Here is a 27,619-nt window from a genome sequence, read left to right on the forward strand (position 1 = left end):
CACTGCTTTCTAACATAAAATGAATCCCTGTTACATGGATTTTCTATCCTCTTAAAGAAACTGAAAATAAATACATATAGCAATGAAAAATGTCCCGTTACATGAGTGTTTTACACAAAATAATATTAATGTGGTCATTCCCTCACAGGGGTGCCACAACTACACTGCTGTTTTGACAGAGACACAGTGTGTTTATCTAACTTGGCTGAAGCCAAAGTTCTCCAGACAAATTTAGTCTGTTTCTGCCAAGTGTGAACTCACTGGATGAGCGCCAGATACACAGAATCAAAAAGGGATAAATTACTTTTCTTATGTCATGTTCCCGTCACAAACTGGCTCAAGGAGAGGGGAAGCAGGAGTCCACAGATGAAATGTTCCTATAAATAAAGTGGAATTTATTCAAACTTTACCAAAACTTCAACACATCAAATACAAGCAGTTCAGCAGGGAGTGGATGTGTGTTGCATGTGCCAGGTGGATGCAGAGAGAGGCCAGGGCCACGTTCAAACCTGAACACGCTGCACAGTGTTTTCTTCCATTTGTTAGGGATGAATGAAATGCTTCCTTGAAAGGATGTGTGCAGTCACCAGTGGGCGTGGAAGCATGTGCGCCCTCATTTGGTGGGTGTGCAAGAAAAGTCATCCTGTCACACAGCAATGCCTACATAAATCACACCACTCTGCTTAAAATAATAATGTTTAGTGAAGCAGGTGAAGCAAAGGGCTGCTTTTAATAGGCTGGGAGACCCAGGTGTGCTGCTTTAGCTGCTGAGCCTCTTATGACAGAACAGCGGAGAGTGGTAAGAAGGGAGGAGGGGGTCTGGCTGTGTTTGTGAACGATAGATGGTGTAACTCTGGGCATTTCTCTATCAAAGAGACGCTATGCTGTAAGGACATTGAGCTGCTAGCGGTTAGCATGAGACCGTACTATCTACCACGAGAGTTTACACACGTGATTATGATAGCTGTGTATGTCCCGCCCTCTGCTAACGCTGCAGCAGCCTGTGAGGTCCTGCACACTGTAACCAGCAGACTCCAAACACAGCACCCTCAGGCCCTTTTCCTGATCTCTGGGGACTTTAAAGATGATGTAACCATTTAATTATGGTTACATAATTAATTATGTAATTAATTATGCAAAATGCAAAACGCTCAGCTGTGTCTCCAATCAAAGCTCTGTAACTTCAGAGGTGATGTTCATATGTTGACTAATGGTTTTCTTTCATTTTTGATGTACTGCAGAATATTTGTATAAAATCCAGGCCAGGAAAATCTCCTTCATGTGTTTCTGTGTTTTGTCTTCAGCTACGTTGACACAAAGGCCTCTGCTGTGACGCTCACACCTTTGATAAAGTCTGGAGAGTGTCAGCTTCCTGTTTATAGATACAAAAATATGTAATGTTGTGAACTCTGGCCGCAGCGGCGCAAGAAAAAGGAGAATTACGGGAAGCACTCACAACAGGTAAAATCCAAATAACAAAGTAAAGTACGATAAAATAAAAACCAACAAAAGAACAACACAATATACTTCCCCGTACTGTTACTGCTAACCTCTGTTAACCTAGTAACTCTTACCTTCTAACTGACAGCTGGTCAATAAACGAGCTCCATAAACGCTCCATATTCACCTTTACATGGAATATAAAGGGAAAAGAAGAAACACAGTGCTGTGTCAGCGTTAGACATATAGATATATCCTTGCTTTTAATACATTTGAAGGTGGGTGGGAGAGGTGCTTCTCCGCGTAGTCTACGGTCTCTTTGGGATCGGTAAAGCTTTTCCTCACATCACCATGGGTCACTAACAGCTTTGCAGGGTATAGCAGTCTGTACCTGACGCCGGTCATCCCACGTAGTCTTCCTCTCATATTTGCAAATGCGGCTCTGCGTTTCCAACAGAGGGAGGGAAATCTGGGAGGATGTTTATTTTAAAAACCCTTATACATCAGGTTCTTGTTCTCTGCAGCTTTCAGCAGAATCTCCTCACCAATGTGGTAGTAGTGCAATCTCAAGATGATGGGCCGAGGAAGATGACTTTGTTTGGGACGCTGGCGATTCACTCTATGTGCTCGATCGATGAGTGGCTTCTCCTCGAGAGATAGCGCCTCCGCCAACAGGTGTGAACCAACTCAGTCATCTTGGGTCCCTCTGTGCCTTCTGGTATTCCTGCAGTTCTTAAATTATTCCTCCTGGAGTGCCTCAAGAGCTCCACATCTCTCATCTAACTTCTTTACCTCCGCAGACAAACGCTCCACAGTGGCCTGGAGAGTGGCGATGGTGTCAGAGTGGTTCGAGGCACAGTCCTGCAGTTCAGTCAAAGTGTTATCATGCCTGGCCACGTCGCTTTTTATGTCCGAAATTGAGGGCTGGATGCTCTGGTTCAAGGATGATATCTCGCCTCCTATGGTGGTAGAAATCTCTAATATGCAAGTGTCCAGTGCTAGTTAGTTAGTTCTAGTTCTAGTGGTTAGTGGGGCTTTATTTGATGATTCTAGTGTGTGTTACATTGTTGTCATATTGTTGAGTCGCAGAGCTGTACAGTGTTACAGTTTCTGTAGAGTCTGGTATAAGGAACTCAGATCCCTCTGTGAATAATGTTCACTGAAACTGATCTGTAGTTAATGAACTAGTCAGGATTGACACTAGAGAATGTTTCTGCCATTACATGGCCTGTATTTGTAGAGCGCTTTACTCGTCCCTAAGGACCCCAAAGTGCTTTTTTGCCCAAGGACACAACGACCGAGACTGTCCAAGCCGGGGCTCGAACCGGCAACCTTCCGATTACAAGCCGAGCTGCCAACTCTTGAGCCACGATCGGCCCACATATTGTTGTCTTTGGTTGCAGACACCAAGTGTTGAGATCCTGTCTCAACCTCCTACATTCTTCCAGCAGGTTACACATTATTTTTTGTATTTGGAATCAAATATATGTGTCAGTTGGGCCTAGTGCAGGGGTCAGCAACCTTTAACACCCAAAGAGCCTTTTGGACCCGGTTTCCACGCAAAGGGTCAGGGTTCGGGAAAACACTGGGAGCCGCAAATACTTTGTGACATCTAAAATGAAGATAACACTGTGTATATTGTTTTTACCTTTATGCTTTGTGTGAACAACTACAGTGTGTTGCTTATGAAATCCATGAAGTGCTACAGAGAAAATTACATTTGATTTATGTAATGAACACATTTTGAGCTCTTAAAGAAATATAACAAAGGAAAGCTGAACTACAATGATCCATGTAGCAAACACAAACTGTTATATCGCCTTTGGGCTTTTGGAGCCTCGACCTGACTTTTAAAAAAAGCGCGTTCATGCAAACATCGTCGGGTCTGCCGTGATATGTTTACAACGGGACTTCTGCTCCTGAACCTCTGCGCACAGCGTCTGCAGGTAAGGTAACTTTATTTATACCCAAAGGCAAGGTAAATTTGCTTTACAGACAAATGACAGCATTTGACATCCCTTTAAAAACACACATACCTAGTAAATATATAAAACTCACTGTGACACATACTTTAATATTTCGAATCAAAAACAGTTCTTATTTAATTCAGTGACAGCAACGGGGACAAAGCTATTTTTATAACGCTTTGTCCTGCATCTCGGAAATAGAAACCTCCGTCCTGAGGGAAGAAGCTGAAATTCACCCCTTAGAGGATGGGAACCATTTTTAAGGATTGATAAAGCCATCCTCTGTACCTGCTCAGAGTACAGGGAGGCTAAACAAGACTGTGGCTCACCTATCAGACGACTGGACCATCTCACTATCTGATTCAGAGAGTTTTTCTCTGTGACAGAGGTCTGACCGAACCATGCCACCAAACAAAAGGATAAAACAGACTCAATAAAAGAACGATAAAACAAAGTTAAAATTTTTTGGTCAATGTGGAAATGAACAAGTTTCCTAAGGCAATAAAGGTGCTGGTGACCCTTTTTACAAACTGATTTGCAATTTTGATCAAAGTTCAGTTTTTCATTGATTATGGTCCCAAGATATTTATATGATTGTACTTGCTCTATTTTCTGACCTTTAATTAAAGTGACTCCGTGCCCATTTTGTTGTTTCCTAAAATCAACAACCATGTCTTTTGTTTTAGATATGTTCAGCTGGAGATAAGACTCCTCCCACCACTGAACAAAGTCATCAATGACTGGACCGTGGTTAGTTTCACCCTCTTTCAGTAAGCTGACAGTAACAGAGTCATCTGCATATTTAATAATGACCCTGTTTTCATGTCTGCCCTGACACATGTTTGTATAGAGAGTGAATAATAAGGGCGATAGGACGCAGCCTTGAGGAGAACCTGTGGAGGAGAACACTGGGTCAGACAGAACCCCATTTATTCTCACTCTGTGTGACCTGTCAGTTAGAAAATCTAAAATCCAGCCCAGCAGGTTTTTCCTGATTTCAAACTGTTCTAAAAGTCTTTTAATTAAAATATGGGGCTGTGTTGTATTAAAAGCCGAAGAAAAATCAATGAAAAGAAGTCTTGCAAAAGTCCCTTTACTCTCTACATGTTTAAGAATCAGATTTAGTAAAGTCAAAAGTGCGTCCTCCACTCCTCTGTTGGGCCTGTATGCAAACTGCATTGGATCCAGCTGACCTTCAGTCTCTTCATAATCACATTTCTGAGGATTTTTTCAAAGACTTTCATTACAACTGAAGTGAGGCAACAGGCCTGAAGTCGTTTAGATTTAGGGACAGGAACCACGACTGCTTCTTTGCAAAGAGAGGGCACATGTTGTGTTTGCAAGGATTTGTTAAAAATAACCTGAAATATAGGACTGAGTTCATCAGCACAAGATTTAATTAGGCGGCCACTAATATTATCAGGACCTGGCTCTTGTTCACATTGACTGTATGAAAGGCCTTTTTAACATCGCTGAGTTCAATGATAAAGTGCTGAGTATCTCTCAGTTTCTGTTTCACTTCCCAAATATCCTCGCTGAAATCAGAAGAACTAAAACGAGCATAAAACATGTTTAAAGCATTTGAAAATCTCTGTCTGAATTAAAACATCTAAAATGACCTGACTGCTGCTCTGGGGATTTTGAAACCCTGCTATGGTTTTCATACAAGTCCAGGCAGACCCAAAAGTTTTTGCAGCAAATTTGCTTTCAAGAAGGTTTTTGTCTGTTTTGCTTTCAAGATCTCGATTTTCATTTCCTTGGTAGCTGTCTGAAAATCGGTAACAGCCCCTCTTTAAAGGCCTGTCTCTTTTTCCTTAAACAGGATTTGACACTTTTAGTGACCCATGGCTTATTGTTAGCGTAAATTTTAACACGCTTACGGGGTGTAATCATGTCTTTACAAAATACTGCACAGGAGCTAGTAACATCCACCAAAGCATCGAGATCATCTCCACAAGACTGAAGACGGGGCTGTACGAAGTCACTTTATCTCTACAGACTGTAAGCTGTCGTCTGTGAGGCGTGAGCGTGTTTGTTTGAACACAGTTCACGGTGGAGAACAGCTGCTGACATAATGTGGATCCAAGATCCATAACTGGCCTACCTGGGGCTGAAAGTCTCCATTAATGCAGGCGTTTCGGCGGCTACACCGGCTTCCACCAGTGTGACGCTTATTTTGAGAAAATAATAGAATATAAATGTATTTTTATATTTCAATATCACAATAATCTTCCAATGTAGAACTACAAGTTAAAAAAGAAGTAACATAAATCAAATCCACTTCAGCTAAATACTTCTCATTTATTTCCATCTTACATGCTGTGACTGCAGCCATTCCCACATCTCTGTGAATGGGACTCATGGACATGGATCAGTGGTTGTTGATCAATGGTCCTGAGAATCTGCATAATTAAGATGAAGGAACGGAGCTCCCAGCCCATCGTTCCTGCAGCTGCTTTCAGTCTTTATGCAAATGTCCTGTTTGTAAGACTGAAACCTGCAGCTGAGACTGAAGACGTCACCTGATGATGACGACACGTTTCTCCCACAAAACGCTGCGTCCAGATGAACAGAAGCAACAGACTCACTTTCCTGGATGATTGAGATGCATCAAGACTTCATTGTGTGTTACTTCTCATTCAGCACAGACACATTATTCCTGTTAGGTCATGTCAGCTGTCACTCAGTACAAGCACAACTGTGAACAACACAAACTTCTCTTCAATGTGTCACAGAAACACTAAGTGTGAGAGCCTGTATGACACACAGGACAGACTGTAAGCTCTGCTGGCTGCACAGCACTTTGTAGCAGTTTTCCAACATGTCCTCCACCCGTGATGTCAGTGGTGGGACCCCAGTCACAGCACTCAGCACCACCTCCTTTAAATGGATTTTATAGCAGTTCCTCCCGTTACTCGGTGCAACGCTTCTTAAATGTGTTTTTGCAGGATAAAACACAGCAGGTGGTGTAGAGAGGACGTCAGCTGACGGAGCAGAGGGAGGCAGACTGTGGATAAATGACAGAGTGAGAGGAGAGCAACCATGACAGAAGCACAGGTGTGGCAGATAGAAGTGGCTTTATAGACACTTATTGTCAGTCCTCGTGCATGCTGTGGAAATAAGTGTCTGTGTCATGAGGTGACATGTGAGCTTATCTTTGGTCAATAAAGCTGAACGACCAGTTTTCACTTTGCTTGTTACGCTTGTTTAGTGACGTCTGGGTTTCTGTGGAGCCCGAATTTTGATGAGTTCTGGTGAAATCATCTGAGATCATCTGAGCATCGGTGAAGAGTCAGCAGAGAAAGTGTGGGACAGAAGTTTGCTTTGGACACATGGACTGAAATCAAAAAGTAACAAACAGGATTTCCAATGGACAGTATGGAGAAGTGAAAGTACACAAAGGCTGTGCTGGAACACGTGTGTTACACTTTTTGACAGCTGAGAACAAAACACAATATTTTGCATCATCTCTGCAGTGTCTCTTCTTTCCTCTGCTGTTGTGCTTTTAGCTCCAAACTGTTTCAAATGGTTTGTCAGCAAGCTGACCTCTGACCTCTGCAGTACTAACTCCTGACCCGTACAAAGAGCGGGCGTTTCTGACCTTTGACCTGCAGCTGTATGTCTCTCAGTCTCAGTTCTTCTCTCCGTCACTGATGGAGCAGGTGTAGTTGCTGCTGACAGTCAGTCGTTTGTTTTCTCAGAGTGAGGCTGAAGTCTGAACTGTTCAGAGCATCAGGTCTCATCAACGTGCGCTGCTGTAACGCCGCTTTGTCCTCTGAGATCACCAGGTATGAAACCTGAGTGCTGACAGAGCAGCATGTTCCCCCTCATTCACCTCCACCACCACAGCCAAGGCATGCTGGGAAACTGAGGACACACAGACGGAGAACTGAAGTGTCTGCTGTGTGTTCATCTCAGAGTCCTCACAGGTGACACATTAGCTCCAGAACACCAAGCCAGGTGTTTGAAGCCTGACAGGGATTCTTCCCATCCAGAGGGAGGATTTAGCTGCACAACAATGAACATTAGTGTGTAGTTTAGAAACACAGACTGTGCCTGCACTGCATCTAGTGAAGAAAAGTGTTACTGCCAGAGAACCAGGCTCCTTTAAAGCAGCTGATATTAAGGTTGAAAAATCAACAATAAGCTGATGTAATCAACGTTTCACAAAATGGTCAGCAGCTAAAATCTGGAGCCGTTCTTTGGTGGTAATTAACAGTTTGTTCTTGTTAGCTAATTATGTCATTAAAGGTAGCAGCAGAAGCCTTGTGTTGAAAGCCCATTCACTCACACATTCACACAGTATGTGTGTGTCTGTGTTACACTGTGGACATCCCTTCTGTTGGAGCGCCATCTTGTGGCAGGTTTAAGAAATGTTCTTCTTGTAAATCCAAACTGATGCACCTCCATAGCAGACTGTGGAGGCTTTCAGTGACATGAAGACTTGATTTATACTGTCATATTCTCCTGTTACACAAAGCACAGCACGCTGAACATGGATGAACTGAAACTCCCAGCATCTGACTGAGGAAAAGCACAAATCATTCTCACACTGACTCCTGCTTGATTTTAGATTTGCTTTCAAATCCTCACACTTTCATATGAAGCACTAAATGGGCTCCAGACTGTTTATCTCAGCTTCCTGTCAAACACACTGCTGCTCACACCGAGGCTCAGTTTACTCCTCCAGCCTGGCTTAACCTGCTGTCTGTTAAAAACAGTCCCACACTCCTCTGTTTAATCCTTCTGATCAGACTCTTTGATTTTGTATTGTTTTTACCTGAAGTTGTGTTTTTGACATGGTTCTGTCTGTGAAATAAAGCTCACACACACACTGCTACAGTCCTTCATACACTTAGAAACGAAGCTGCTCCTTTCCTCAGTGCTGACACATAAAGAAGAGTTGGTTTTATATCCAACACGTCTCTGTTCCAGAAAACAGCTTCAGCAGCCTCTGAGTCTGAACTTGGAGTTGGTTATAAGCCACAGGCCTGTGTGCACAGCAATGAGGAAATATAATGCAGTAAGTGAAACATGGATGTGTGGAACAGATTATCCCAAAGGTTGATTCTGTTCATCTGGACGTTCTCAGTGAAACATTTGGTCTCTCGGTCAGGTGACTCCTTTAGTCTCAGCTGACTGCAGGTTCCAAACCTTTGTCACTGGATCACTCACTTCATCTCCAACGTGTCCCTGACACAGACAGCTGGAGCCGTTACAGCAAAATCATTGATCATCGTTTTTAGAACATTAGCTGGTGTTGGTGGGCAGGCTAGCAGTGCTAATTGTTAGCACTAGTTCTGCTGCTCTCCCTTTGTCTCTGTTATTGTTGGTCTTTAGTGAACAATAGAAAGTGTCTTCATGAGACTGTTGCCTAATGTTCAAATGTAGATAACACCACCTGCACCAACCTGTTACACAGCACAACCCTCTGGTGTAGCTTTGGCTGGAGCACATATTGGCAGCTCCAGTGACATCACCACTCCATGGTGACATCATCTCTACAGACTGTGGCTGTTACATATCCTCACCTGGTAATAATAAGACTGTCCTCAGCTGCACACAGCTCCAAGATGAACAAACTGAAGTAAATACAAATTAGAGTTACGATAGATTGAAATCTTGTAATCAGAGCTAATTCTTAGTGAAACTCTCACAACATCATATCATGATCCTGGGTTAGTGTCTCGGTCTCAGATCACAACATCAGCACAGGCTTGGCTTGGGTGAGGTATTGAGTGGTTCTTGTCCATGACAGCTGCAGGTACAGTGCCATCAGCCATGCTGCACCACATGTCTGCCCAGGAACATTAGTGTGGCTGAGTCTCATGTAAACATTGTGCTAAAGTGGTGGGAAAGTGGCTGCAAGCTGGCTGCACTGTGTCCAATACTCTCAGTATGATATCCACAAACCTCTGAGTGTCACAGAGTGGGCCTGTGCTCAGCTCACTGTGCCCCATTCAATTCTACTTGCATAGTTTTACAAGTAAAATTAAATATACAAGTTGCTCAATGATAAGTTATTGTAGTAACAACTAAGTCCATGGTCATTATTTGTTAATAGGAGCTTAAAGCTTCTGCACCAATCATGGAGCAGCAGGTTTAGAGCATGTGGATCTACAAAAGTAAGTCCCAGTAAGATGGGCTGAGCCTTACATACTAGAAGAAACATGTCATTCCCAGCAGATGAAGCGCCCTTTAAAGCAGGATCTCACTTTAAACCTAAAGAACTTGCTATGAGCATGCAGTGCATTCATGGTTATTATTCATACGATTGTGGATAGCTAATAAAGTGCAACTATCACATTACATTTTATTATTAAATTGTTGTTAACAATCCCTTCACTTCTGCTTATCTAATTCATGGTTGCAGGATGGCTGACAGCTTCCATTAGGCAGGAGGTAATGTCCATTCTGGCCACAGTGCAACCCACAATGTGTAACTGACACTATTATATTGCATTATGTCACATTGTTACATCTTTTTAATAAATGATGACAGTCAGCTGAATTTGCTGCCCCCTTGGTGGAGGACATCAGGATCAGCAGCTCCATCACAAACACCACAGAAGAAGAACAACACTGGATCAGATTATCTGGACGTGTTTGACAGGGACAGTGTTCATGTTCATGGACATCAGGACAAAAACAGACGATGGAAACCTGCCAGATTTGAGCTAAACTGCTCGTTTCCATGTGTAGTCCCTGGGAGGTCACATGACCAACAAAGACACACAAGCTGTGTCCCAAAACGTCGGCTGCATCCTCCGGAGGCCGCATTTGAAGGCCGATGACGTCACAGCCAGGCGACGAAGGCTGTCCCGATTCCTCGACTCCTTCAAATGCGTCCTTCATTCCCCCGAGTTTGAAGGATGGGTCGGGTGTGTCCTTCGTGGCCCACCATATCCCAGAATTCATAGCGCGGCCCAGCCAAATTTCAGCTGCCAACAATGGCGGCCGCTACTAAGTTTTAAAATTTAACGAGGGAGTACTACTTACTTACAATGAATTCCTTACACTATATAATTTTCCCGTCAGTGTTGGGGAATTCTCAATGGTGCTTGGTGCCATACCCTCAGGGACTTTAATGTTATATAAAAACACTGACAGCTCAATATCTGCCTCAGTCACTCTCCCTGATCCAGCTGAGTCAGCAGTGGGAAAAATCTGCTTTTCACAGGAACTTGGTAACAGCAATAAGAGAATACGTAGTTTATTCCAAGAAGATATCATGTCTCTCCCATATATAGAATATCTTACTGGAACCGACATGTTCCAGATATCACCTGGAAGACAGTCTGGATGATCCCATAAATATCTAATTGTGAACAAGGTGAAGGAAATCTCATATAAAATTCTTCATAAATGTGACCCAGCCAGTCACTATATGGTAACATTTAAAAGAGACATAAATACTAATTGAACTTTCTGTGGGGATCATCCAGAAACTGTGGCACATCTCTTTTGGTTCCTCTACACAGAGATTCTGGAAGAATTTAGCAGTTTTGTTATTGTCTATATTTTAAGGGAGTTTTCTTTACGATGGGAAAATGTTTTATTCCTTTTCTTTAAGTTCCCCAGGAAGAATGATAAATGTTTTTTTATAAAAAATTTGTTAATACTTTTAGCTATTTTATATCCATAAATGTAAGTTTATTAATAAAACACCATATTTCTGCCTTTTTATAAGGATATGAATTGTACATACAATCAATTTCAGACTCAACCAACAAAAAGCCTCTCAGAACAATATTTATATGTTGAATTTTTTCGCCTACTCATATCATCATTTTTTTACTCCTGGTTCTGTATGTTCATGTTCTGTTCTTTTGTAAACTTCATCTGTTTGTATGTTGTATACTCATTGTGTTTCAATAAAGTTCGATTTAAAAAAAGGTACGTTCTAAACGAAGCTTCAGACGTCACTGATCACGTGACTCTGGCCAAACGAATCAAGCCTCGACACGGTGCTTCTGAAGCAGCGCGTTGATCTTTCTGACACACGCACCGGAGCGTCAGCTTCAAGCGGACCATCACTACGTCTCACATCTAAAGGTGTCAAGGTAACTTTGAACTGAGTTCAGTCAATCTGGAGTTTTTCCAAGTTTTCTGTTGCTCTCTGTGAGAGAAGAGCGTTAAAGGCGGGGCTCTCCAGAGTCCAGCAAAACAGGAAACCACAGCTGGGTGTGTGTAAGTGTGCAAACCAATAGAATGCATCGTGGTGGGGGGGGCATCACGGGCAAGAAAAAAATAAAATAATCGGTCGTACCCATGCTTCCCCGACGTCATGCCAGCGCATATTGGGAAATTCGTAGGCACCGATCGGTTTTCTATCAGCCATTTGCTGGGAGTAAGGGCGCCCTCCGTTTGCGAGGTGCGCCTGCTGCTGGCGGCACAGGGAGGAGAGGGCGGGGCGGCGGGGAGTCTCTGGCTGGCTGGAGCGGCATCTAATAACCAACTCGCAAAACAAAATAAAAACAACAAACAGATATTATGATACAGACTTATAATCTGCACCCATGTTTTTTCTAAATTCTATAAAGTGAGCGCGAGAGCCCTCGGTGCGCCTGCGCGCTGCTGAAGTCAAAGTACTTTATTGTCATCTCCGCTACAGACAGTCCAGCATATAGAGAGACGAGACGACGAGGCTGCAGTTACAGCGGTGCAAGTAAACAAACAATAAATATAAGAAGAGTAAGAAAATAAATCTACACTTTAGGACTCGGGGTAAAGGATCAATAACAATTTAATTTATAATTTACAGTTTGATGATTTAAAGTCTCACACAACCCGTCAAAAGGGGCGGGGCCGGCTGCTTCCAAGTAGAGCACATTTCATTTATAATGATGTAAATCCAAGCCCATCATGGATTCACGATCTGAATCCTGGGTTGTGTGAAATCCCAGAAATCAACCTTAGACAAAGTGAATCTGTGAACTAAGGTGTAGGTCTGTTAGGCAGGGCCGTGCAGAGAGGTTTAAAGGGGCGGGTGCTCAAAGTTAAAAAGGGGCACATTGAACCAGGCTGAATAACAACAACACACTTTCATCAAGAATCTAATATGAGCAACAAGGCAAAGCAAACGTAGCCGATGCTTTACCTGATGGGTACAATGTTGCTGTTGAGGGGTTGCTGTGGATAGTGCTGGAGGGCAGGCAGGGCTGGACTGGGACAAAAAATCGGCCCGGGCATTTTGACTGGAGACCGGCCCACCAAAAATGTGACGTCATTCATGGATAAAACCGCAAAGGATTCTGGGAACTTTTGGCAAGCGGTACTAGCGCATACAGGCTTTCAATTGAACTCAGTTACACAGCGATAAAAAGAAACACAAAAAATGGCAAGAAGCTGCTGTATTATTAACTGCAATAGCCGGTGTTGTGCCAAAAAGTGATTGTCTGCCAAAAACTGATTTCCGGTATTTGCAAAGAAACTGATTGCTCGTATTTAAATTGCTATAAATAACTTGTTGGGCTATAATATGTGAAACATATGTCAAATGCATCCCTCATGGATGACATAAAGTCATACTGAGCTACAAACAACATTAGTGTAACAAGGTAGAAGCCGCAATCAGTCTTTGGCAGTGACTTTTATATAACCTTTATTTATGCCGTAAAAAAAAATCTAATTAACATTAACAATGTATTTTGTAAGAAGTAGTTGGACAGCAGAAATGGCTCAAATATTACAATTATTTTTCCACTACTAATTAATTACCGTTGAGCTCAAAGGTTATATTAATACACGGTTAACGAATGTGTATTTATGACGACGATTTGTGAGACGAACAAAGGTAAACTTACCTTTGTTCGTACGATGGTCTTTCGGTGCATTTCAAGGTCCTGCACCCATCCGTCGGTAAACTGTACCTGGGCTTGTTGCAGTGACCTGAAGTTACTAAACTTCATGAGTGTATGCACTCACTCCAAGAACCGTATAATTATAAATCTGAGCGTGGTGAAAGTTGGGCAGCACGCTAACGTCTTTTGTCCCTCTGTGTGCTCGTAAGGGTCTGACCCTTTCACTCCTTTGATTTTTCCTCGTATCTTTTCTTTGTCTTTTCGTCGAGTCTGTCTTTGTACGGACCGGCATTGTTCTCCGTCGTTTTGTACATTCCTTTTTTGTGCGGCACAGAAAAAACAAGAAGGTATTGGAACCGGAGAATGAACGTTTTGCAGTGCTGCAATTGCAAATGCTTGTATTTGATGCGGTACTTGGATTGTTTTGCCAGGAGTTCCCGGCATGCAATGCGCAAAGTCACGTGGTCTGTCAATCGCTATAGGAAAAACCATAAAGCCTTTGCATGAAAACAACTGCTTTGATGTACACTGCCTTGTTGGTATACATGTATCAATCTGATAAAGTTAAACCTACACCATTCTCCCTATTCGGGATTTTAAACAGTACATAGCGGAAACAAAAAGACTGCTTGGTAGAGTTAACCTCCTGAACTATCTACAACACATGGTAGAAACCTGAAATTAAGACCAAGAACACTAGAGGTGAGACATGATCATTAATTAATATTAAAATTAATAAATGACAGATTTAGGGATATTTTCATAAAGTATTTATTTACCAAAACAATAGAAAACAGCATGGTAGCACAATATATTTTGCTAACACAGCAACCTTTAAATATGAAAGGAGACAGAGAAAGAAAGGTGAGAAAGAAGAATAAGAATAACACTTAATTGAGTTTTTGATGGCATTTTACACACAGTACTAATACAGTATCTAGAAAATATGGGAAAATACTGGCATCATATACAGTACTTACTTCTGAAGAAATTATATGGGACCCTGAAAAACAGGACACAAGTGAAAGGACAAAGAACTGTGAATGGCAATTGATGGACTTGCTCAGATGATCACAGTACTGGCATCTTTATTCCAGAAAGGAATTAGAGAAATCATATACACTAGTACTTACGTTGATGAACTTAAAAAGTTGAATGGTCTCGAACCTCTTAAACAAACAATGTATGATCAGACCCTGACAAACAGGACAGAAAGGAATAAAGATTAGATGAATATTAAAATCTATAAAGGACAGATTATGATTGAATTGTATCACCAAAGACTATTCACTCATCAATAAAAGGTCACCTACAACACTTCCACAGCAGCAACACTGAACATATCTTAAGACATGGAAACCTTTATGAAGTGAAAGGACAGACATTGAAGGTTGAGAAAGAATTGTACTTAATAGATTTTTTCAGACGATGACAGTACTGGTATGCTTACTCTAGAAAAATGGTTGAATCATATTCCATATAGTACTTACTTAAAATGAACACACTTCAGTCCTCCTAAAATGACTGACAGCATCTGAAATGAAACAATGACAGATTAAGACTGTAAGAATATATGTTTATAAATGCCTAATACTCCAATCTCATATTTATTCTGTCTATTAAGATGGACAAATTCTAAGCATTTACCAATCACTTGACTTGTTTGAAGTGAAGGTAGATACTAAACGTATTCGTTTAGGCAATAACAATAAAGCTGAATTTAATATTAACAATAGATAATTAGGAATGTTTTGCTCATTTTTATTTCACCTCACCAGGTTACAAAAGGAGCTTTCTCAGCAGGTCACTCTTCTCAGCTACCCTGTCAATGACCATGTCAGAGTCCAATGACATGAGAATGTCCTTTTCAGTGGCCATCAGCATAAACATCTCCAGCTTGTTTGCAGACAGGCTGCTTCGGAGTCTGCTTTTAATGAACTTGAGTGTAGAGAATGTTCTTTCACAGGCAACCTGAGTGAGGGAGAGGGTCAGCAGGTACTTGTATGCCAGCCCAAGGAGACGATAGGCATCAGACAGCATGTTGAACCGCCTGAGTATTTGATAGCAGCACAGTGGGCAATTTTTGCAAGAACCACAGCTTTCGGTCACAATTTCAATTTCTTCGTCCCATTCTTCAGATCTGTCCTTTGCTGTTCTGGTCGTGTACTCATCTACATGTGATGTCTTAAGCCTTTCCCACTGTTCAGCAAAACGTTTCAGTTCTGACTGAAGGTTATTAACTGTAGCCCTGCTGTCAAATTTAAGTAGACAGGCGCTGAGGTTCTGAAATGCATTACTTGGAAGAGAAACTGTTCTGACCTGGCTAAACTTCCTGGGGTCCAACCATGCCAAATCGGCAAGAAGAGGGCCATGTATGACAAATCGTCTGTGGATTGCTTCAATAACTGTGTCCAGGATGATGTTGTGCACTTTCACCTCATATGATTTCTCAGCATTGATTTGCAACTCATCTTCAGGCATCTCTCCGGCCATGCCTTTTCTCCTTTTGGCTCTCTTTTTAGGTAGTTCAGCCTCCACTTCCATGTCTGTGTTGTTCTCCCTCTCCTCTAGTTTTTGATTTGTCTGTTTCACAAATGTGTCTGCAGCTGTCTTCACAGTTGGAAAGTCCCTGGCAATACTTTTGAGGCCATCTTGTGTGGCAGTCACCATATGATGGGCAGAGAGAATGTCCATCCCCTTTGACTGGAGGTACTTTGACAGAGGAGTTGTTGCTCAAACACTCTAAGAAATATCTGTGCTGTTAACACAGTTTCATGCTTCAAGAGACACTCTTTAAAGCCTCGTGCTTTGACACAAACAGCTGGCTTTTCTTTTTCCCTCTTTTCAATGGCTTCCATCGTCAGCACTACATCAACGAAGAGGCCATCATCTGGTTTTCCAAAATGTCCAAAGATTTTCTGGAGGGCATCGTGCTTGGCCCACCACCGTGTCTCACCTATTGGACTGAGGCGTCTGTGTCTTGTGTTTTCGGTTTGTTTCTCCCACAGATTAACCCTGTGATGGGACTCCTTGATGAACACAGCTATGTCATTAAGTAAATTAAAGAGTGATCCACTTTCAATGACACTTTGTGTTGTGTCAGCAATCACAAGATTAAGTATGTGTGCATAGCACCACACATGCACATGAGTTGGAGACTGGGCAGTCATAAGTGCTGAAAAGCCTTTGTACTGGCCCTGCATATTTGAAGCACCATCTGTTGCATTCCCAATGCACATGGCCTTGTCTAGATTCAGATGCTCTAAAACTCCGGAAAGCAAGTTTACAAAGTACTGCCCCGTGGATGCTTCGCACCTCACTATGGAGACAAGCCTCTCCTGCACAGACTCAGTAACATACCTGATGATTACTGAACACTGATCATAACCTGTGATGTCTTGGGTTGTGTCTAGCTGAACAGAAAACATCCCAGCTTTCTGGACATCACTGGCGATGCTCTCTTGAAGGAGATGGCCAAGTGCATCAATCACTGAGTTGACAGTTGTTTTGGAGAGTAGGGTGATGAGAGATCCTCTACCTCTTGATCCACTGGTCTGATGCAACTTCTTGCTTTTTTCAATGCAGTCATTCAAATGTTCTCCAAGGCACATATCATACTTGCCTAATAACACAATCAGTTCCAGAAAGTTACCATGATCGATGGTGTTATCACCTAAAGTGTATGCAGCCTCATTCTCCACATGCCTATAGCTGAGTCCCCTCTTCCCAAGTACTTTGATCACATCCACTATACGCTCTAAAACTTGCCGTCTCTTTTTCACTTGTGCTCTGTGAGCTGACAACTGACTGCCAGCAAACAAGCTCCTGATGTTGCCTTTTGAGCACCTTAAGAAAAAAGCTTCAGCACAGGTCTGGTGTGTAGTGCTCTTTTCATGCTCCTCTGTGCGCAGATGTATATGTCGCCAGTCACTCATGCCTGTTATAAATGTGCTGGTGTCAGTCAGCCTTGCAAATGCCAGACACACAAAGCAGAACAATAAATGGCGTTCTTTGCAATAAGTAAGCCACTTCCTGTTGGTGCCATCTTTACAGCTGAACACCCTCATCACAACTGCACTGCTACTGTTCTGCTGTGGGTGGTAATCTAAGAAGGCCTGTAATATGGCAGGTTCAGGGCGAGCAAAGTCATCGATGCCCTGGCTCTCACTCTCCTGCTCTTCCATCTCTCTCTTGCTCCATCTCTCTCTCTCTTGCTCCATCTCTCTCTCTTGCTCTTCCATCTCTCTCTCTTGCTCTTCCATCTCTCTCTCTTGCTCTTCTCTCTCTCCTGCTCTTCCATCTCTCTCTCTTGCTCTTCCATCTCTCTCTCCTGCTCTTCCATCTCTCTCTCCTGCTCTTCCATCTCTCTCTCTTGCTCTTCCATCTCTCTCTCTTGCTCCATCTCTCTCTCTTGCCCTTCCATCTCTCTCTCTTGCCCTTCCATCTCTCTCTCTTGCTCTTCCATCTCTCTCTCTCTCTTGCTCTTCCATCTCTCTCTCTTGCTCTTCCATCTCTCTCTCTTGCTCTTCCATCTCTCTCTCCTGCTCTTCCATCTCTCTCTCTCTCTTGCTCTTCCATCTCTCTCTCTCTTGCTCTTCCATCTCTCTCTCCTGCTCTTCCATCTCTCTCTCTCCTGCTCTTCCATCTCTCTCTCTCTCTTGCTCTTCCATCTCTCTCTCTCTTGCTCTTCCATCTCTCTCTCTTGCTCCATCTCTCTCTCTCTTGCTCTTCCATCTCTCTCTCTTGCTCTTCCATCTCTCTCTCTTGCTCTTCCATCTCTCTCTTGCTCCATCTCTCTCTCTCTTGCTCTTCCATCTCTCTCTCCTGCTCTTCCATCTCTCTCTCTCCTGCTCTTCCATCTCTCTCTCTCTCTTGCTCTTCCATCTCTCTCTCTCCTGCTCTTCCATCTCTCTCTCTTGCTCTTCCATCTCTCTCTCCTGCTCTTCCATCTCTCTCTCTTGCTCTTCCATCTCTCTCTCTTGCTCTTCCATCTCTCTCTCTTGCTCTTCCATCTCTCTCTCCTGCTCTTCCATCTCTCTCTCTCCTGCTCTTCCATCTCTCTCTCTTGCTCTTCCATCTCTCTCTCTTGCTCTTCCATCTCTCTCTCCTGCTCTTCCATCTCTCTCTCTCCTGCTCTTCCATCTCTCTCTCTTGCTCTTCCATCTCTCTCTCCTGCTCTTCCATCTCTCTCTCTTGCCCTTCCATCTCTCTCTCTTGCTCTTCCATCTCTCTCTCCTGCTCTTCCATCTCTCTCTCTTGCTCTTCCATCTCTCTCTCCTGCTCTTCCATCTCTCTCTCTCCTGCTCTTCCATCTCTCTCTCTTGCCCTTCCATCTCTCTCTCTTGCTCTTCCATCTCTCTCTCTTGCCCTTCCATCTCTCTCTCTTGCCCTTCCATTTCTCTCTCTTGCCCTTCCATCTCTCTCTCTTGCCCTTCCATCTCTCTCTCTTGCTCTTCCATCTCTCTCTCTCTCTTGCTCTTCCATCTCTCTCTCTCTCTTGCTCTTCCATCTCTCTCTCTCTCTTGCTCTTCCATCTCTCTCTCTCCTGCTCTTCCATCTCTCTCTCTCCTGCTCTTCCATCTCTCTCTCTTGCCCTTCCATCTCTCTCTCTTGCTCCATCTCTCTCTCTTGCCCTTCCATCTCTCTCTCTTGCTCTTCCATCTCTCTCTCTCTCTTGCTCTTCCATCTCTCTCTCTTGCTCTTCCATCTCTCTCTCTTGCTCTTCCATCTCTCTCTCTTGCTCCATCTCTCTCTGCTGCTCTTCTGTCTCCTCTGTCACAGACTTCTCCACTTTTGATGATAAATCAGCTGGTGCAACATGGATTGGCACAATTTGTTAAGACTTTGAGAAGTTTGAGAAACTAACCTTAAGCATAAAATAAAATTTACTATCAGTAACTTCATAGCACCCGCCCAGCAGTATATAAACTCCGTCATGCTAGTTACGCTGTACGAGTTATTCTAAGCGACTGTATAAAGTCACCACAACGAAAACAAACTACAACTAAAATTAGTTTATATCTGACACAGATAGACAGCAGGTCATAACTTCTTACCTGAAGTTCAGTTCCTCTGCCACTATGACCGGCGGCCGCCTCGGGTCTCTCCTCCTCCTGCCTCCCCTTTCCTTCATCCACCTGCTGGCCTCCACCACTTGCTGATCTTGCTAAATCTATGGAAGCTATGCCATAGCTACCACCAAACAATTCAGTAATTTTCACACATTTGGCAGCGTCTGCCTGAAGGGCTTGTTTCTTTTTGGCCCTAATTTTTTCGGCACCTCCTTTCCTTTTTTTGTTCTCCATTTTCTTTAGTTCGTCTATAAGATTGCTAAACATGGGGGAGGGTGCATCCGACCTCCTCGGCTGTAATTGGTCCAGCCCAGAGTCGATCATGACCAATTGGCCAATCCAACACCTTTCATTGTTTATACCCTTCCCAAAAAAAAAACAAAACAAAAAAAAAAAAACGGTCGGCCCATAAAAACAAAAAATCGCCAGCGGCCCACCGGGCAAGTATGCCCGATGGCCAGTCCAGCTATGAGGGCAGGGCTGTGTTGGTCTGAGACTGTAGACATTAAAAAGTCCACAGGAGAGATGGTAGCTGATTAAACAAGTGTCATGAGATAATAACAAAATGCAAAGATTGGTGACAGCGCTTGGAACCATAAGGCAACAAAAAACTGTGAGAAATAATTTAGGCTCTGCCTGTGAATCACTCTTTGCTTCTCTTCTTCCATCCCATCATTTCATATATCACTCTGCGCACACACACACACACACACACACACACACACACACACACACACACACACACACACACACACACACATTAAAAAATAATAATAATAATTAAAAAAAAAAAGTTGCCTCAACAAAAGGGCACCTTGGGCACCATCAGGAAAGGGGCGGGTGCTCAAGCCCCTGTAGCCCCCCCCCCCCCCCCCTCTGTACGTTCCTGCTGTTAGGTTAATTGTGCTGATCCTCGGGTTGGGGGATTTGTGTTTGTACTGGAGCGCAAATATCAAACCAATGGAAGATGGACAACAAAAGTTCAAAGCCATCAGGTGTTCAGGTTAGAAAAAAGAGAAAAGATGCAGGTAAGCAGACGTGTGATTGGATAATGGCAGCTCATCCTGAACCAATCAGACTAAACTCCAAACAATACATTATGTTACAGATTTTAATATTAATTAGTCATTGTTACTTGTTGATTTGTCCTTTTCTCATTGTGTGACGAATTATGACGACTGTTTGGTAGCTGTTATTGTCTCTCTCTCTCTCTTCATGTGTGTTTCTCTGGTGAAACAATAGTTTTGTGTTAATGTTAGGGCTGCACGATTTTGCATAAAATGAGAATCACGATTTTTTGGCTTAGAATTGAGATCATGATTCTCTCATAACAACAAATAAACATAAAAACAACAAATGTCTCACGTTTTGTTGTTGCAGCAAAATGTTGTCTTGCTTGAAATTCCGTCTCCACCGTTGCTCGACGCTGCGTGTACAGAGCAGGTAGTGCAACAATAGAAAAATAGTTGCGGGACGGCACTGTGTAGCGTTTGTCTAGGGTGTTGATCGTTTTCCTAAATCCCTCGTTTTGCACAGTGTTGATGGGAGCCATATTGTCAATCCTCAAGGATTGACGTACGCACGATGTAGTTATAAAACAGGGTTTATTCTGGTCTTGGCAACCCGTGAGAACTGCTCACGGACAAAACAATAAAACAAAAACATCACATCAAAATGCGCTCTTGTACGTAGTGTCAATCAATCAAAAAAATCCTTAATTACAGAAAATAAACCATTTAAAATACACAAACCTCGTGAGCTGACATCCAGGAGGTGCTAAATAGAGCTTTATGGCCTTATTGCCTTATCTTCCATCTTCTTCGTCAATTATTTTCACTCTTTAAACAATATTTTCTCCATGTGTGGAGCTAACTGTGAGTTGCAGCATGCAGACACCATGTGTGCTAGCAAAAGAAAAGTGGCTGGGTGGAGACCCAAACAGCAAAACTGTACCCTACACAGTTCACCACCAGAGGGTGCAAAGGAACAAAATCCAGACATACAGCTTAACAAATATCAAATGCAACAAACATCAAATGCAAAAGACCGTTACACTCCCACCAATCACTTGTGATTAAAAAGAATAAAGTATTGCCTATGAACTAATGAACGGCTTTTGAATGAACTATCGTGAATTATCCTTTAAGCAGAGTGCGGTGGAGAATCGTCTTCCGCTTCCATCAGAATGACTGTCTTCTGAATGGGTCTTTCCAGGTGCACAGGTTTGGAGTTACGTTTTCCTGCTCTATCCAGGGTTGGATCACTCAGCAGCAATTTCACCTTCCTCACTTTTCCATCCTTTCCAGGATACACTTCAATGATCCTTGCCAACTTCCACTGGTTGCGTGGAGTTATCTCATCCTTCAGGAGGACAACATCATTGATCTTAGCATTTCTGTGCTCTTTGGTCCACTTCTGTCTTCCTTGAAGATTTAACAAATACTCCTTTTTCCACCTTGTCCAGAAAGTGTTGGCAAGTAGTTGAACATGACGCCACCTCTTACGGAGATAAAGATCTTCTTTCACAAACCTTCCTGGAGGTGGAGAGATGATTGTGGACTTCATGGTTAGTATGTGATTCGGTGTTAAAGGTTCTGGGTTTGATGGATCACATAGTTGGTCAGTAGTCAATGGTCTGCTATTAATCACTGCCATGACTTCATACAGGAATGTCCTCAGAGAGGAGCTGTCGAGTTGTTTGGCTGATTGTTCCAGAATGGACATGAGAACACTTCTTATGGTGCGAATTTGTCTTTCCCAGACACAACCCATATGACTAGATGCTGGGGTGTACATGAGAAACTCACAGTCCAGTTTCCCTAGCTTGGCTTGATCCATTTCCTTAAATGCTCCAATAAACTCATTTCTAGTGCCGACAAAATTCGTGCCTTGATCACATCTTATCTGACGAACTGTACCTCTGATGGCCATGAATGCACGTAATGAGTTGATGAGGGAATCTGTAGAGAGATCGTCAAGCATTTCAAGATGCACTGCTCTGGAGCACATGCAAGTGATTAGCAAGCCATAACGCTTTAGCTCCTTGCGGCCTTCTTTGACATAAAAAGGACCAAAGCAGTCCATCCCACAGTAGGTGAATGGCGGTGTGGTCTCCATCCGATCCTCTGGGAGGTCTGCCATCTTCTGCTGCTCTGTGCGCCTTCTGAACCTTCTGCATTTTACACATTTATAGATGTAAGATGACACGATCTTGCTGCATCCAAGAATCCAGAATCTGTTAGCTCGAAGTTTGAGCAAAGGCTGTTTCTTGAACCATCTTTATGATTGTTAACTCTGCTTCCTTTCTCTCTTGTTACACTACTGATGTCGTGTGATCTACTCTTGTGATCCTTTGCTTCTTTCACATAGCGCTTGAGTCTAGCAACTGCCTTAATCATCCTCGACCAGTCGGAAAACTTGTGTAAGCGATCTAACAGTGACCTTTGTTCCTCCCCTTGTATCTTGTGGACTTGAACCTTCTTAACCTCCGGGTCACTGGTTGATAACTCTCCCACCTTAATTTCCCCACTGGGTATGATCTTCTGCCAAAGGAGGTCTGGGCCTTTGAACCAGTTTGATGCTACAAGTTGTTCTGCTGTGAGACCTCTTGAGGCGTGGTCTGCCGGATTATCTTCGGAAGTTACATACCTCCATTGGGTTGAATCTGTGCTTTGTTTGATGCGTTCCACTCGGTTTGCAACAAACACATGAAATCTTCTGGCTTCATTGCTGACATATCCGAGTACCACCTTCGAGTCAGTCCAATACCTTTCTTCTGAAATTTCCATTTCCAATTCCTTTTTCAGCATGTCACCAGTGCGCACAGCAACAACGGCCGCCGACAACTCAAGCCGAGGTATAGTTGTGACTTTGGTTGGTGGAACTCTTGATCTTCCCATCACCAATGAGCAGTGGACTTCACCAGTTGTGCTTACTGCTCTGAGGTAAGTGCACATTCCATATCCAGATGCACTTGCATCAGAAAAATGATGAAGTTCGTAGTGCTGTGCCTTGAAGGTCGAAGGAATGTAGCATCTGTGAACCTTTACGTCTGCAAGGTTTCCCAGGTCACGCAACCAATACTCCCACTGAGGTCGAAGTCTGTCAGGTAAGTTATCATCCTGGCTGAGTTTATCTCGACACATTTGTTGCAAAATCTGCTTTCCCAGCAGAATGAAAGGTGACACAAACCCAAGTGGATCGAACACAGAGGCGACTGTGGCCAATACTCCTCTTCTGGTGAGTGGTTTGTCCTTAACAACTACTCTGAACTGAAATTGATCTGATGCCACACACCATTGTACGCCAAGTGCTCTTTCCATGTGTACTTCACCGAGTGCCATATCTAGCTCTTTGGGAGCTGCAGCGCATTCTTCTTTCGGAAGCGAAGCTAGAACTTTGGTGCTGTTTGAGATGAACTTGTGCAACCGAAGTTTGCCCATGCTGCAGAGTTTGCGTGCTTCATTAACCAGCTGTATTGCCTGATCTTCAGTGTCAACACTTGCTAGTCCGTCATCAACATAGAAGTTGGTTTTGATGAACTTGATGGTTTCTTCATTAAAACTTCCTTCCCCTTCAGCTGCAAGATGCTTGAGGCCATAGTTGGCACAACCTGGAGAAGATGCTGCTCCAAATAGGTGTACCTTCATCCTGTAGACAGTGAATGGAGTTTCAAGGTCACCGTTCTCCCACCACAAGAACCGTAGGTAATCTTGGTCACAAGCATGCACATGGAATTGGTGGAACATGCGTTCGATGTCACACATGAAAGCCACTGGGCCTCTTCGGAAGCGACACAAGACTCCGAGCAAGGTGTTTGTTAGCTCTGGACCAGTGAGGAGATGGTCATTTAAGGAAGCGCCTTGGAACTTGGCAGAGGCATCAAAGACGACACGAATCTTTCCGGGTTTTTGTGGATGATACACACCATGATGTGGGATGTACCAAACTGGTGTCTTGTCAATGTCTTGCTCTGTGACCTTTTCAGCATCTCCATGGGCTAAGATGTCATTCATGAATTTCTTATAGTCCATGTAGTACTGCTTGTTACTCTTGAGCCTTTTTTCTAAACATTTGAGGTGATGAATAGCACATACCTTGTTGTTTGGCAGGTTCGGCCTTTCACTCTTAAATGGGAGTGGCATTTCAAAATGACCATCCTCCTTGTGCCTAATGCCGGCCTTCATCTTTGTTAAAAATTTGAGATCTTCTTGAGAGACCTTTGTGTCTTCTGGTGCTTTCTCAACAAAGTCAGACTTCAACATCTTTAGGACCTCTGTGGGAGAGATCATTTCCTTTATTTGAGTTCTGTAGACATAGTGAACCTTGTTGGTGAGATTTAAAGAGGGATTAATGTCAGGCACCACTTCCTTCACAATGACTTGGTGACTTATTCCGAAGGCGTCTCCATAATCGAGACATGGATTGCCATAACCCACAATACTCCATCCCAGATCAGTTCTTTGCACAAACGGCTGATTTTCCTTTCCAGACACAACCTCACAAGGAACAAGTGCTTGGGGGCAGTTGTACCCAATCAGCAGACCAACATCACAGCTTTGTAGTGGAGCGATCTCACTTGCAATGCAGTCAAGATGAGACCATGCCTTAGCTGTTGCAGGCGATGGAATGTGATCTCGGTTTGCGGGAATAAAGTCTCTGGCATACGTCACTGGTAGGGAAATGGTCTTATTTGAGTAGAACCCTCTGACTTGTAGACCTGAGAACTTGCGACAGGACACAACTGTGTTTCTTGAAGACATAGTAGTGAGCTTTAGCTGAGTCGATTCACCTTTGATATGCAGAGCTTGTGCCGTTTCTTCAAGAATAAAGGTCGTATCGCTCTGTGTATCAAGGAGCACGTACACAAGAATTTCATGCGCTGGCTCACCTTTGGTTGACACCCATACTGGAATAATGGAAGATGTGTGAGTGTCGTCAACATTCTGTGTGACTCTGTTAGAAGTCGCTTCACTTGTTGTTGGTGTGACACTGTTGTCTTGTGAGACATCTGCGTTCGTTTGTCTTGTCCTGTCACTGTTCTTGTGTGGATTTCTCCTTGTTCTGTCTTCCTTCGTGCGATTGTCATGAAGACATGTTGGATGTCTTTTATTACATGTGTCACAGGTTTCTCTCCCTTCGCAATCCTTGGAGCGATGACCAGAGTTCAGACAGCCAAAACATAACTTCTTGTCTTGAACAAACTTTAGTCTCTCAACAATGCTCTCATTTATGAACCTTCTACACTTAAGTAGGCTGTGACTCGACCTTTCACAGTACACACAACTAGCACTAACAGTCCTATCATTTGAGTTAGTTGCTAGCACCTTTGCTCCATTGCCTCTGTTCCTTGTTGTTTTTGCCCCTTCAGTTTCACTTGGCTTCAGAGCAAAGAGAGATGTTATGGGATTACAGGCAATTTTGGCTTCCCGTGAGATGAAATCTACGAATTGGCTGAAGCTTGGAAAGGTGTGAGTCTCTTCTTGCACTTCTGTAACCTTTCTGTTCTACCTTGAAGTAAGCCAATCTGGAAGTTTTGCGAGCATTTTTTGGTTTTCATTGCAGTCATTGAGCACTTCAAGCCCCTTCATTTGCGACATGGCTGTCTTACAGCAGCAAAGGAAGTCAGCAAATGCTTGAAGTTCCATACTGCCTTTAGAGCTTATCTTAGGCCATGCGTCAAGTTTGTCTCTGAAGGCCTTTGCTACGAGGAAGGGATTTCCATACCTCTCTACGAGAACTGTCCATGCTGCATAGTATGCAGACTCTGTGCCAAGCGGGAAGTAGCCTTCTATTGCCTTCCTTGCAGGTCCACTTACATATTTCCTCAGATAATAAGTCTTCTCTTCAGTTGGTATATTTTTCCTGTCAATCAGAGTCTGAAAGGAAATTTTCCAATCATTATATCTGATAGGGTCGCCACTGAATATTGTTGGCTCTGGTACCGGAAGACGACTTGCATTAAGAGACACTGCAAATGCTTTGACCAGATCTTCTGTGTTCACCTCTTGGTGCGGTGTCACATTTCGTGGCGAGGAACACCGTTTCATATGCTGGTCATTGTTTTCAGACTTGACTTCATTTTTATCAGATCTGTGGTGAAGTAGGTTGTATATTTCTTCATCTGAACCTTCACTTTGTTCATACACTCGCTGTCGAGCCTTTGCTGCATTCAGCTTTTTTACAGTCTCAAGTCGCTCTACTTCTCTGCGCTTAGCTTCTAGAGCCTTTTGTCTTTGTGCTATTTCTGCTTCTTGCCTTTCAATTTCCTTCATATGGATTTCTTGTTCAAGCAGAACTTGGAGAGCAGCCTCATTTGCTGCAACTTCAGCAGCTGCATCTTGTCTTTTAGCCGAGAGCCGGCTGGAGTGTCTAGAGGAAACCCTCGAATGAGAAGAGAGCTTAGTGTGGTGTGACTTAACACTCATCCTGTCTGAGGCTTCTAACTTAGGCATAGACTCAGTCTCCTTCCATTTTTCATCCCTTTGACTTTTCACATCTGAGGCTACGTATTTAGATGAAGACTCAGTGTCCTTCCAAAGTTCTTCATCTCTTTGAACCTCCGCATTACTTGGGCTTGGACACTTTCTTACAGATTTGATAATTGTCTTTGTTATGGCTTCACACGTATCCATCCTTCGTCTTGTGTCACTATCTGGAGATTCAATACGTCTCAAGTCATCATAGGCTGCATTCACATCCTTAGAAGCACTCAAAACCTTGGAAACATGTTCTTGTAGCAGATCCTTTGAGCATTGACCATCTATAGCTCCTTTGGCATTCTTAATGACAACCTTCCACTTCTCATAGCGCACACTGAAACGATGTGCAGCCTTCTTTATGTGCTCACCGTACAGTTCTTTGCCCTTTTCCGTCAATGTACGGACTCGTTGGCTCTGTCGTGCTCTTTGTGAGGTAGTAGAAACATCATCAGCTGTGCCTTCAACTGCTTGTAGTTGCTCATCTGCAGAAAGTTGTTCCACATCACCCTTTTCACTGACTTCTGGATTAGCCTCAAACTCTGCCATTGTTGGAGGGGTTTGGGTTTTTTGTGTATCTTACTTAGCCTTAATGTAAAGGTGCAGCAGCTTAAATTTGATTTGTTAGTTGAGGAGCAAATGAATATTAATCTTCATTTACTGTTACAACTTTAAAGCACAGTAATTACTATTACTCCTTAAACATCACTTAACATGTATACTTAACTCACATTACATCTCTTCTCCAAGCCAGTAATACTGTTTCTTACAGCAACTGCTGAAGCCCACCATATGCACGATGCACAGGTTACTCATCACAACATTAACTTAACACTGTATGAATATCAGTCACTTGAACA

The 27,619-nt window shown here is 43.1% G+C and overlaps 1 protein-coding gene across 1 annotated transcript in view; it reads left to right on the plus strand.

Moving 5' to 3' along the window:
• The window catches only part of LOC143420788 (uncharacterized), a 178,950-nt gene that overhangs the window by 142,613 nt on the left and 8,718 nt on the right, over positions 1-27,619 (plus strand). The window lies entirely within an intron of this gene.

The sequence above is a fragment of the Maylandia zebra genome, linkage group LG2 (assembly GCF_041146795.1).
Source record: "Maylandia zebra isolate NMK-2024a linkage group LG2, Mzebra_GT3a, whole genome shotgun sequence".
NCBI classification, from domain to species: domain Eukaryota; kingdom Metazoa; phylum Chordata; class Actinopteri; order Cichliformes; family Cichlidae; genus Maylandia; species Maylandia zebra.